The 12,494-nt window shown below is 34.3% G+C and overlaps 1 protein-coding gene across 1 annotated transcript in view; it reads left to right on the top strand.

Annotated features, from left to right (window-relative positions):
* LOC108692237 (fat-like cadherin-related tumor suppressor homolog) overlaps positions 1-12,494 on the top strand; it is a 280,332-nt gene that overhangs the window by 244,134 nt on the left and 23,704 nt on the right. The window lies entirely within an intron of this gene.

Genomic DNA, 12,494 nt, shown 5'->3' with positions numbered 1-12,494 from the left:
AGTTTTAAAAAATAACCATTTTTTTTTGCCATGCGAATGATTGAGAACATTTTTCATTGATTACTAGAGGTTTACTTGCGTCGCATGTTTCAATATGCTCTTATTATAGCTCCTCCACAAATGCATTGGAACAAAAAAACGTACATAGGGTGTACCAAAAAGGTCGGGACACTTGAATTTTTCAAAAAAATATAAGTTTTACAGAAAAGTGCTTCAGACAAAAGTTGTAAAGTTCGAAAAGATCTATTTATTGATCTTATCAGTTTAATCTTGGGTGACGTCGTCAAGATTATGGTAGGTAAAGATCACATCGATTTTTTTAAATGACACACCCTATTTTTTATTTCAGAATCTAATAGTTGTCAATCAATAGAATCAATAGTAGTCAAGAGCTTTTCAAAACACTACAATAAAGTTATTTTTCATAAAGTACTTTTCGAGTTATAAGGTTTCAAAGTTATAGGACCACCGATGTTAGTACGCAAGGTGTCCGACGGTTAATATCCTCTTACTCGGGATCCTGGATAACATTTGTGAAATTAATGTTATTGGAGAGATTGTTTCTCTTATTTTCATTTTTGCACTGAAAATTCATTTTTATGTAAAAAAATATTAATAACTTTACGGTTCCTCAATTCTTGTAGATGATTCTTTTTTAGTACTCGTTTCATCGACGTATTCCTTAGTTGAAGGGGGGAGGGAGGTGGTGGCAAAAATTCACTATCTAGGAGCAGCAGAAACCTTAATTCGGCTCTGGCCGCATCTATTCAAAAGTGATTCCGCGATCGATAGCGCGTATTCGCGCGTGAGCTCCGATTCATAAACCATTATGCCAGCCATCCCCTCGCCATCGAAAGCTTTTTACCCGCTGTCTTCTTAATAGGCACGATTTTTCACGCTTTACTCGACCGCGACGTCGAAAAAATATACCTCCTTCTCGAAGATACACACGGACATATTTCAGGTTCGATGCCGTGCACGGTCGGTCGTTTTCAACATGCATCGCGTATATTAATAAGGTCGGTTCGGACGGGCGCCTGGCGCTATCCTTCACGAGGTTTCTTCCGCAGATTCGCGACGGCTGTGCTTCCGCTCGAACGCGGCGCGTAATGCACGCTGATTCCCGACAATGGCACATCATAAAGCGAAAACGAATGCCAAGCTTGCTCAGCGCCTTTTGGGGATGATTAATGCCGAAACGCGTGATTCATCCCGCATAGACAAATGATTATAATTATCTCTATTTGTGCATTTAGTTCTGCGTATTTGAAAAAGTACTTACATTGTTACCTGTCGTCTACCATAAATCATAATAATTTTGCTACTGTTCTTTCATTTTCCCTTTTATTCAAAACGTTTGTAAAAAAAATAAGCGACATTAGAATGATATGAATAACACAACTAAAATAAGATGTCTTATCCGAATTAGATCTTATTTTTAACACTTAAGTACCTTTTTTAATACCTTTTTTTAATACCTTCAATACTCACAAAAGGTTAGTGTAACCTTCCCTCCCCCCGATTTTCATAATAATTCAGATGTTTTTTTTCGATTCCTTTTCACTTATTGCAAAATATCTTTTGTGCTACTATATTATACTTCTAAAAATTAAATTAAATTAAAAATTCTTTCTTTTTTTAGTCTTCAAACGATAGATTTAAAAAACAATTAGTTAAAATCGATGCACTACAATCTGAGATATTCTGAGTCGAAATTTTAGTCCTACTTTGAACCTCTTTCAACCTCAATTAAACTTTATAAACCTGTTTTAACTTTACTTGTACAAATAGGGCTTCTTTTAATATTACTTAATCTACAGCTTCTATTTAGAAAACTTCTTTTAATCTAAAAATAGGAAATCTTGCAATAACTGCCATTTACAGGCTCAACGTAGAAGCTCCATTCATTAGATTAGAACCTATTATAAATTTCTGGAGTCTACATATGTCATCTTTAGAATCTACATACTAGGATAAAACTAAGATTTAAAGTAGGAAAAAAATTTTTATTCGGGACAAGCAAAAGAAAACGTTGGGTTACAAATATCCGGATGTGGATAGATAGAGACTTTTTTGAGATGTGGAAATGGAGGTTAATAATAATATTTTGCTGAATTTATATACATATCTAGTTATGTTCGTAAAAAAGTTTCATGATAAATATTTATTAAAAATAAACGATAGAGAATAGGAAAGAATCGATAAATGATGTGAGACTGAGAAAGAAGGGACTCTGCTAGAACAACTTTCATCCTACATCTTGATCTTTTCTTGCTTTTATATTCCTCGTAATCTACTCTGCTATTTGTTCGCGAAAACCTTTCGTCCTGCTTCCAGCCTCGTCACTCGGACACTCAGAAGCGTCGCTGAAGTTGCTTAATTGACATTCTTCCTGCGCCGTCTTTCGCTTACTATTGTAAGGATTATCGTCGCGACGCCCAACTCTCAATGTCTGAACCTTCTTACGACGGAAACTTTCAAGCCGATGCACGTGACGTTACCGTGACAATGAGAAAGTGCTGTCCAATGCTGTTATCAAAGGAACCGAGAAACAATAAGATAGTGCTTTCGTACGACCGTCATACGGAGATAAGGAGTTTCGCATCTTAGGAAACATCTAGAGAAATGCAAAAAGATCCATTCATTGAGTTGAACCTGCGCTATACGTGCGATAAAACTTGCAAATATTTTACTCAACATAACAGATAAGAAGAGTAAATATACCTATGTACAACCATTGAAGGGATGGCACGAGGGAATAAAGGCACAATTCTACTTAGATCTTTTTTCCAGAGATTAACGAAAATAAATAAAGAATTGATATTGTTTATATTGGCTAAATACAAAATATTGCCTTTATTCCATCGATCCTTTCCATTGCATTCTTTTTAAACAATACATCTTTATCTCTTTGATTTTTATGAAATTTATATTATTATTAATTATACCTGTATGAGAATGTAGAAGAATATAAAAAGAATCTCAGGAATGATCTCATCTATTTAGAGATTAAAATTGTGTCTTAAATAGAACCATTAAGATTTATAAATACTTTATGTTTTAATACACACTTTAATATACACTAATCAAGTAACTAAAAAAAATGACAATTTTTCAGTTATTTCAGTTATTATTGCAGCAAATAAACAACATTTTGAGGTGTTGACATCAAAAGATTTAATCTTATTTGTCTCTCAAGAAGCGTTAATTAAAATGTCGAATCATTTAATTCTTTTTTCGCTTTTCTCCGAAATACGAAGTGCAAGGGAAAAAAGGAATTGTTCTGTTCGCGCATACAATGCATAAAGCTGTGTACAGCAGCGGTATATAATTAATATCCGGCGCCACTCTCATTCGCCTAGTTTCTTTTTCTCTATTTGCTTTTCACAGAGCGGATCGCAAAAGATCAAACTCGGTCTTTTGCATGCGGCGCTAGTAGGGAGAAAATAATCATGATGAATATCCAGAAATCTCCATGGCGCAGTGGAAATTCTCCACAAATATCTCGTGTGTTTGCGGCCAAACGAGATACAACGAGGCGCGCGTGATCGAGAAAAATTCTCGCGGAAAAAAAAAGACCGAGCATGTGCATACTCCGTTGCAAATCCATTGTATTGCGAGTCAGATTGTAGAAGGTTAATTGATGCATGATTGTTTGTTGAAACTAATTATATTTTCGATTACGGAAAATTCTATAGAGTATTTATCGCGATTAAACGGTTCCAAAGAAGAGCTAACATTTATCTAGATGAAGTGAGCGAAGATTCGCCATACTCGGTGTAATACTAATTATTAATTGCGCCTTAAGAAGCTCGCTTTAATTGAAGGTAAACTTTACGATTGTACGATTGAACGAGAAGGTAAGAAAAAGAAAAATACTATCACGCTGTCTTTACTCAATGTTTGATACGATGTGTGCAGAAACCGTGTCTCTTAGCCTTCCAGACAGGGATTCCAATTATTAACGACTACAATTACGTACGGCTTTCTCTGATAACATCTTTAGATTCTCGTTTTCGAGATTCATACCGGAGTATGAGAAATGAAAATAGCAAATTTATGATAAAGTTTGAGCATCTTTGCTTCATGCATTCGATCATTTCAATTTCGATTTCATTAAATCATAAAATTATATTTTTTGTTGTAAAATTTCTAAATTTAACATATACAATGTATTTTTAATTTTTTTTTTATTCTTTTTATTCGCTAAATTGTATCGTATATACATAATTGTGATATAGTAGCGTAGCTTTCTCTGTCGATATTTTTTAAAGAATCAATTGTTAATAATTTCCTTAAAAAATAAGGAACGTATCTATTACAGCAAACATTTCGGAACATCTGCGGGATGAAATTGACTTTATTCCACCCTCAGATAGTCGTCCTTTAGCGTTTATCTAGCCGTTTAGTCACTTCGTGGAGTTGCCATAAGCGTTTTCCAATGCCTAGCTGCTGACTGAACGACAGTTCCATCCGTTCACTGCTTTAATCAACTAGTTAAATACTTATTTTTCGCAGAATAGTTTATTGTGGCAGTAAAATACACTTATTAATACGGAATTTCACATTGAATTTCAAATATGATAAGAGTGTATCTGTGAATTGAATATACGAGTAATCATTTTTGAAAATGCTGCGACTGCGACTAATATGCAACAGAGCTAAATTTCTGGTTATGTTGGAAGTCATAAATTTTATGAATTGTCGTAAATAATAACATAAAAGCGCAGTTAATTTAAATTTTAATGCTTTTAACAATTTGACTGCCAGCTGACTTCGGTATTGAACTTAACAAATGTACACTGAAAGAGAAATGTTTGGTATGCATAACCATTTGTTTTGTTGTTATGTAACTAATAAAAGCATTTTCATTTTTTCATTTAAATTTGTATTGTTCTAATCAAAGGCTGTTTTATCAAATTTGTTGTTCTAATCAAAATTTGATCGAAATAACAAATTTTAATTAGACAACACAATTTTTCAATGAAAAAGTAATAAAATTTTTATTAGTCATATAAATAAAATAAATGGATCATACGTACCAAAACATTTCTCTCATTGTAGTGTATTATTTTAACACTTTATTGTTTTTTAATAATTTATATTTCTTTAATGTCTTAAATACTTAATAAAATCATTCTTAATTGGATAAATAAAATCATTACTTAAATGAATAACGAGATTGTTGCAAATTTTCTATATTGTCGCATAAATATGTGTAATACAACAATCGTAGTGTTAATGTTTGTCATGACTTGATGAAAAAGCTATTAATATAAATAGTTATTAATACAAATCAAAAATGTAAAAAGAAAATTGAGAAGTTTTAACATTTTTAATTTTTATTAATATTTATATGTTTAAAAGAAGAGACGCGAGGAGTAGTAGGAAAAATAAAATTTGATCGATTAAAAAGATACTGAAGTTAAAAAAAATGTATTAATGCCATATTCTTCTTGTGAAGAACATGTAGTCAATGTATTTAATCAATTTCTTGCAGAAAATGTTCGCTTTATCGTTCGAGAAATAGAGTAGCGATCTTGTCAAATTCTTTTAAAGTATAGAAGCAAATGATAGACGCCGATGCCAAGTTCGCGCAATATTGGCAAGTCGATCTCTTCCCATCAGAATTTAAGAATTTGGCAAGTGTACTTCTGCCAGTGCGCCGTAACTCCGCCTCATGTCAGTAAACGAAGCAGACTCGGCGATCCAATGAATAATGAATGTAACAGTACATTGCCGCGTCTTTGACCAAACTATCGGTCGCTCGGCCCATTAATCTTTTATGATAATCTATCCACCATGTAGTCATTTCCGAAATCATACTCCGTGCGTGCGGGCGTAAATCCTTGGAGCGAACGGCTTGGCGTCGTCGGAAACGGCCTCGACCACGCGAGAAACCGACACGGAATTGAGTCTCCTTCAGAACGGAGTTCAAATTATGCACGCTTTTCTGCTCCGGCGAGCGAGTGATATTCCCTTAACAATCCGTCGGTTTACTCTCCCCCCCTCCCCCCTCCAAAGAGAAAGGGTGAAAGACAGGAAGAGATTGAGAAAGAATAGACGAAAAGAAGGCCATAATATTTCGGCTTGCCAAATAGAATGTAACACTGATGTGGACATTACGTGTTCACTATCACGGCGATCGACAGAAATCAAAATTTTTTTTTTCCCGTCGTGGACCATGAGTTCCATATTTTCTAGAAAATTAGTCTTCGCAGAAGAATCCTCCGTTCCTTCCGAAAACACAAATTTATTATGACGCGAAATTAGAGTGAACGCAGGCTTATTCTGATTAGGTAACGCAAGCAGTCGGAGGAATTTCCTGCGGATATAGACCAATCATTATTAACACCGAGCTTTAGGTAGATCTGAGAATATTTCGATATCCTCGAGATAAGCCCGTATTTCCCATTGCACTTTCCGCCGTCCTGCTATTATAATGGATCGGCTTAAGCAGAATTTTGCTTTATACAAGCAGAATGAGATTATTAAATCCTACTCGCTCGTTTCATTATTGCCGTGCTCGATCTCGTGACCGCACCGGTGAACATTTCAAGCGACATTTCCAAATTCGAATCCCAGCTGAGGTAATATTTTTCACAATAAATTATTTACAGTGGTTAAGGATTAACATCAGTAATATTAAATTGCTTGTCAATTTTATGTGTGATATTACGTACTCCAGCTTCTAAAATTATGTTTTAAGACGAAGAAATAATTGACATGCAGTTTGTTTGAAACTGCATTGTAAAACACAATGTATTATTAGACATTAATTCGTATTCATAATCAGGTCTTATATTTAATTCACCTTCTGATATTTTATGAATAATTTTATTAGTTACAGAGGGTGGACTTAAGGAAGCTTTAAATGTAAGGCGTGAATACAGATCTCAGTCTTGACCTGTTTCACTCATCTTATATTGACTATTTCTCGGTCCGTTTTCGTTTAATATTGAACATTTTGCTTTTTGAACGAATACAACATGGAAACTGAGAATAATGCTGTCCTAAAACATGTCGAGCGATCACTGTTAAATTTATAATGTCAATTTAATATAAATCGCCACTATTCCTACAATTATATCGTTATTTCATACTAAAAAAAATAATCGCTTTATTTGACACTATATATCGAATTTAACTACTATTTTAGTATAAAGTAACGACATATTTAGTAGGAGCAATGGCGATTTAAATTAAATTAAGTTAAATTTGACACTATAGATTTAACAGAGATTAGTACACATGCTTACTTGTTCCTTCGTAAAAGCCGTGCGCTTTCGAAGCGAAGAAAGTTTCGAAGAGGCCAAAGTAATGATCTTCTACTAGGCGCCATCGTCGACGATTTATGTTGTGTCTGCGAAGCAGCTTTTTCACCGGCGCTGATTCTCTCGCGATACGAATCTCCAATCCTTCGTTCGGAAATATTCCATGACGATGGAGTTTGCCGAGGTTTGATGCCTTTTCTATGTAAAAGAATCGCTTTGATCAGAACGTCAAGAAAATATCAAATTCCTTCGCTAGCGATTTCTCACGTAAACTGAAACGGTAATCATCACTCATGACATAACAAGAAAAGCAACTTTCCAGCTACTTTGCGAAACCGCGCGCTACATTCCACGTAGCAGTTTCGAGTTTATTATGGCCGACTGTCGCGAGTGTCTCGTCGTACCTAGTGGCGAGTTCCTCGGATTTAGCTGTAAACGCGGGGTTAAGTCCAGAGAAATCACCAGAGACCGTGGATGTAATTACGAAGAGTCGAATGAGAGGAGCAAAGGAGGACGACGCGAGAAGGGAAGACTCTGAAGAACTGCTCGGGCAAAGCATGAGGCTATTACCCCTAATCACGAGGAAAACGCGATTCCTCTCTGGAACTGCAGCCTCGCAGCGGGATATACTTCTCGCCGGGGAAATGCTGCCAAGTTATCCCGAAAGTCCGACTGTTTTGTCGCGTACTATTCAATAATAGAGCCATGTTTAAAATGGAGAAAATAATAGGGCTCGACTGACACGCGAAATCTATCATGAAACTCCATCTCGTACCTTGTATTAAATACTTACGTTAAAATGATAAAATTTTGTTAAGGAAGAGAAGGGGCAATACTTTTTCTTTGAAATTAATTAAACTTTTCTATGTCTTATAATATTACTTTAGAACTACATTTTATTTATGAATCCTTTGATGAATTGATTAAAGACTGAGAAAAGAAGTCGTCTTCTTAATTAATTGAAAATAAAAGATTTTTGCAGATTGGTAAAACCTTCATCTTCATTTCTTAATTTCAAATGCATTTTACTTTAATAAATTTAAACTAAACTAAGGAGTAACGCTATACAGATATTTAATGTTGAAAATTAAGAATAAAATTGAGATAAATAATTTTTTCTTGATATTTTTGCTGTAAAAAGAAGTGAAATGTATCAAAGAGTTAACCCTTAGGCACAATTAACAACAAAACGGCATTGAAAGGATATATTTTGTTTTATTTTTTTTTATAGCTGTGCTAACTATAAATTTAAATCGACACAGCCCTTATTTTTATGAAAGAGCAAGAGCAATAGAATCACAAATGAAGCAAAAAAACTAACAACAAAAAAGCATTAAATTTATATTTAAGATTTAGTTGATTGTGCAATGGCTTTAATATATAGACATAAAGAATTAATAAATCCGGCATCTGGGCTAATATCTTGTATAATAATTAATTTCAAAATGCAAATGATTTTTTTTTGCTGATAGAAAATACTATGCAAAACTAATCAAAAGTTTGATAGTTTTGACATGCAATCGAAAAACATTGTGCAATGAAAAATGATATACTGACGAGAAAATCCGATACTAAGTTGTCATCAATGAACATTCATCTTGTGATAGATCGCACATAAAAAAGAAAGCATATTTAGTATGCAATTCAGTGGGATAATGATCTTTACTTAGAATTCGCATGTTTGCTGTGCTGACTCGTATTCTTGGAATCTCACCAACCCTTCCGTGGCGGTTTACATAGATCGCATACCGATATTAAACCATCCTAGTAGCCCGGAGCACTCCGAGTGAAATGATAAAATTGCGAGTGCTTGAAGGGAGTGCGAAGCAAGGAAACTCGTGAAGCACCATCGAGATACGACTACACTCGGATTTAGCGCGATCGGCCAAGCGTTTAAATCTACCACGTTATAAGAGCTCGTGTTCATCTTGTACAGGGTGCTCCAGAAATGAGACACTTAATATATTCCTCCGCCTTGAAGATACGAGAAGATGACTGTAATGAAATTTATATAGCCTCGGAGGAACAAACGCGACATGGCAGAACTCCGGATGCTGATGCACTTTCATTAAACAGGACATGCATGATTTTCATGTAATTAATTTCGTAATAAAAGGAAAATGACACTGTTGGAAAACATATTATCTTTACATCATTTTTCAAAGCTATTGCCTATTTCGATTTCGTGAAGATTCTCTGCGTTTTCGAGGCAAAGAAAAATTGTTCTTTTGAAAGTTATTATTGAATTGGAAGGAAAATAAAATCGTATTTTTAACTTAAAATTGTATATAAAATATACAATTCAAAAATGAATGAAATTTAAATTTCAAAAAGGGTTTTAAAATTTATAATCTTTACTTTTGAAAAGTCACTATATTTTTTTAATTTCTGTGAATTTGATAAGTTTTATATGAGATTTTACATATAGAAATTAACTACAAGCTGAACAAAATGTGAATTTTTTTCTCATTTTATGAATCTCTTACGTGCCAAAAAATAAAAATTTGTAAAAATTTTTGACTCTCTAACATAAAAGCTGAAAGTTTTCCCTATAAAATTATCTTTTAAAAATGTTCTTAAGATTTTTTTATTACTGAATTATCGCAAGTTAAATAAAAGGAGCATTTTTGCTCATAACTCCATAAAAATTCATATTACAATTGAATCATATTACAATTGAAAAAAAAACTGAAATTTTACTATAAGTATAATAATATATAATATAGTATATAACTTTGAACTATAAGTACGAGAGAGAGAGAGAAAGAGAGAGAGAGAGAGAGAGAGAGAGAGAGAGAGAGAGAGAGAAAGATATTACGCTTTCCTTCTAACTCAATATATATAAGGTACAATGATTAAATCGAGTAGTTGGTCTTTCAAGAACAAATTGAAAACAGAAAATGCAGAATAAAAATTGCCTGGGTATGCTCTGTTTAATGAATTCGAGTCGTTCTCTATAGAGATGTGACAGCGTGGATAAGCGCGCGGCCGACGCGAATACGTACAAGGGAAATCCGGAGCTGTTTCGCATCATGTCGCAGATGAGAGTGCCTCGATATTCGGGCCGACGTCCGGTGTATAAAACGGAGTTTCGTACTCCTAATTTAGTGCAGGTGTTACCCCGAAGGATCTGACGCGCATAGTCCTCTCCCGCGAGAGATGTCCCGAGGGACATTGGATTTACGTCGCGGTCTCTCAGCAGTCTTCCTCCGTTCTCTCTCTTTCCCTCTCACCCAGGCGGAAATTGCTTCGTGAGAGGACCGATTATTGCACCGAAGAACGACGACAGGGACGACCCCGAGACGGAGAATTTCGTAACCGGTCTGCTCTCTCATCAGTCTACCCGGCGGCTCTTCCGCCGGACGGATGGACAGATCACCCAACCGACTTCGTAATAGAACGCTCGTCGAGATGAGTCACATGCTTCGTTACTGATTTGCGCGAAGGTCCTTCTCTAGGAAAGACAAATCTATCTATGTATAGAATTGGACGTAGAACTGGAAACGTTCTGTTCTTATGAAACCAGGACATGTAAAATTTATAAACGATACAAGATAAACAAAGGTAATCGAGAATGCAGTGTATTATTGTCGCGACTTTGTGACAAAGATGTAAATTAAATCTTGTAGCAGAAATGGTGCTCAAAAATAACCGCATGACTTATTCACAAAATTTAATTATAAATTCATTTGATCTCAGTGACTTGACGACACATAGTTTATTATAGAAAGACGTCTCTCTTGATGCTTATAAATTTAAAATAATTTTTAAAAATAACAACTCTTAAAAATACCATGTCCTCTTTATTATTGAAGTGATTTTGATGTTTCCGCAGCATCTAAATTTGAAATTGTAAAAATTGTGCGGTTTTCAATCTTCGTTTGCGCGATTCTCACGACGTTGCGAAGGCCAAAATCTCGGATTTGCGATGTCGTCTCGGATGCGGGGACACTTGGTTTTACGACCCGAAACTCCGCTTCCTCTTGCTCTTCCGGTCAGCACAGCCGACTGCCCAGATCGTACGTGCGATATTCGCGCATGAAAGTCCAGGATTTTCGCAGGACGAGGAGAAACGTGCGCGATAAGACAACGACTGTAGTAAACGAGAAAAAGGGGTAACGGCTGTGTACGAAAAATCATACCAATGGAGATAGTCTAGGAAACTATCGCATTACGTAGAAGAATATTTCCTGAACTTCTTTTTAATGCATCCTTTTTTCATCCCTTTTTTATTTTCTGACTAATAATCGATGGCGCGAATCGAGAGAAAGTGTATTTCTACACATGTTTTACGTGTTTTCCTGAATAATCAAACTGAGAATTTAATTAATGCGCATACGCGCGTATCTTCTATAGTTGCGGAATTCGAATACATGGATATTTATCGCGACACGTGAAAAGAGAAAATGAGAGCACAATTTGTATATTAATAAATGCTTCGATGAGGAAAAGAGAGAGATTGAAATTTGCGTAGTAAAGCCGATCGCATGCTTTCATTATGAGAGATAGTAATAAATCGAGTCAATGATATGTTGATGCTGTGATTTGATTTGTTGATAGCCCAGTATCTGCGTTAATTTAACCATGAATTAATCAGAATTCGTATTAACTCGTTTATTCACTGAAATTACCGTTGCTGGCTTTTTAATATTCGGATATTGCTAAATTTCGATAACATAGATCTCTCCCTTTTTCTCTTATAACGATGTTTATAATATTTGCAATTAATAAAATTTTAATATTTATGAGATTATTATATTTGTATATTTTTCTTTATATTATCGAAATCTGGTTATCATAAAAATATAATTTTTAATGCAACGGTTTTATATAATTCATCAGACAATCTTTTTCACTTTTATACTTTTTTTTGGTATCATTAATCTTTTTCAAGCTTAATCCAATATATGTTAATGTAACAAGTATACTATTCTATAATAATATTTACATATCGCTCATTTGTTACAACAACATAACATATAAATTTGTTATTTTTTTAGTAACTTACAAAAAAGGATGAGAACATAAAGAAAGAAAAAAAAATATGAGAACATTCTTTTATTTCTCTACAATCAATTATTGTATCAAAATGATATCGATTATCAATATCTAAATTGCATTTCAAAATTTATTTTAATGATTCAAAAACATATAAATTTATTATCTGGAATACTTCATTATGTTGTTGTTATGTAACAATTAGCAATATATTTATTTTAA

The sequence above is a fragment of the Atta colombica genome, unplaced genomic scaffold (genome assembly GCF_001594045.1).
Source record: "Atta colombica isolate Treedump-2 unplaced genomic scaffold, Acol1.0 scaffold66, whole genome shotgun sequence".
Classification (NCBI taxonomy): Eukaryota; Metazoa; Arthropoda; class Insecta; order Hymenoptera; family Formicidae; genus Atta; species Atta colombica.
The sequence above is the reverse complement of the archived record's forward strand: the minus strand, read 5'-3'. Positions and strand labels throughout refer to the sequence as shown.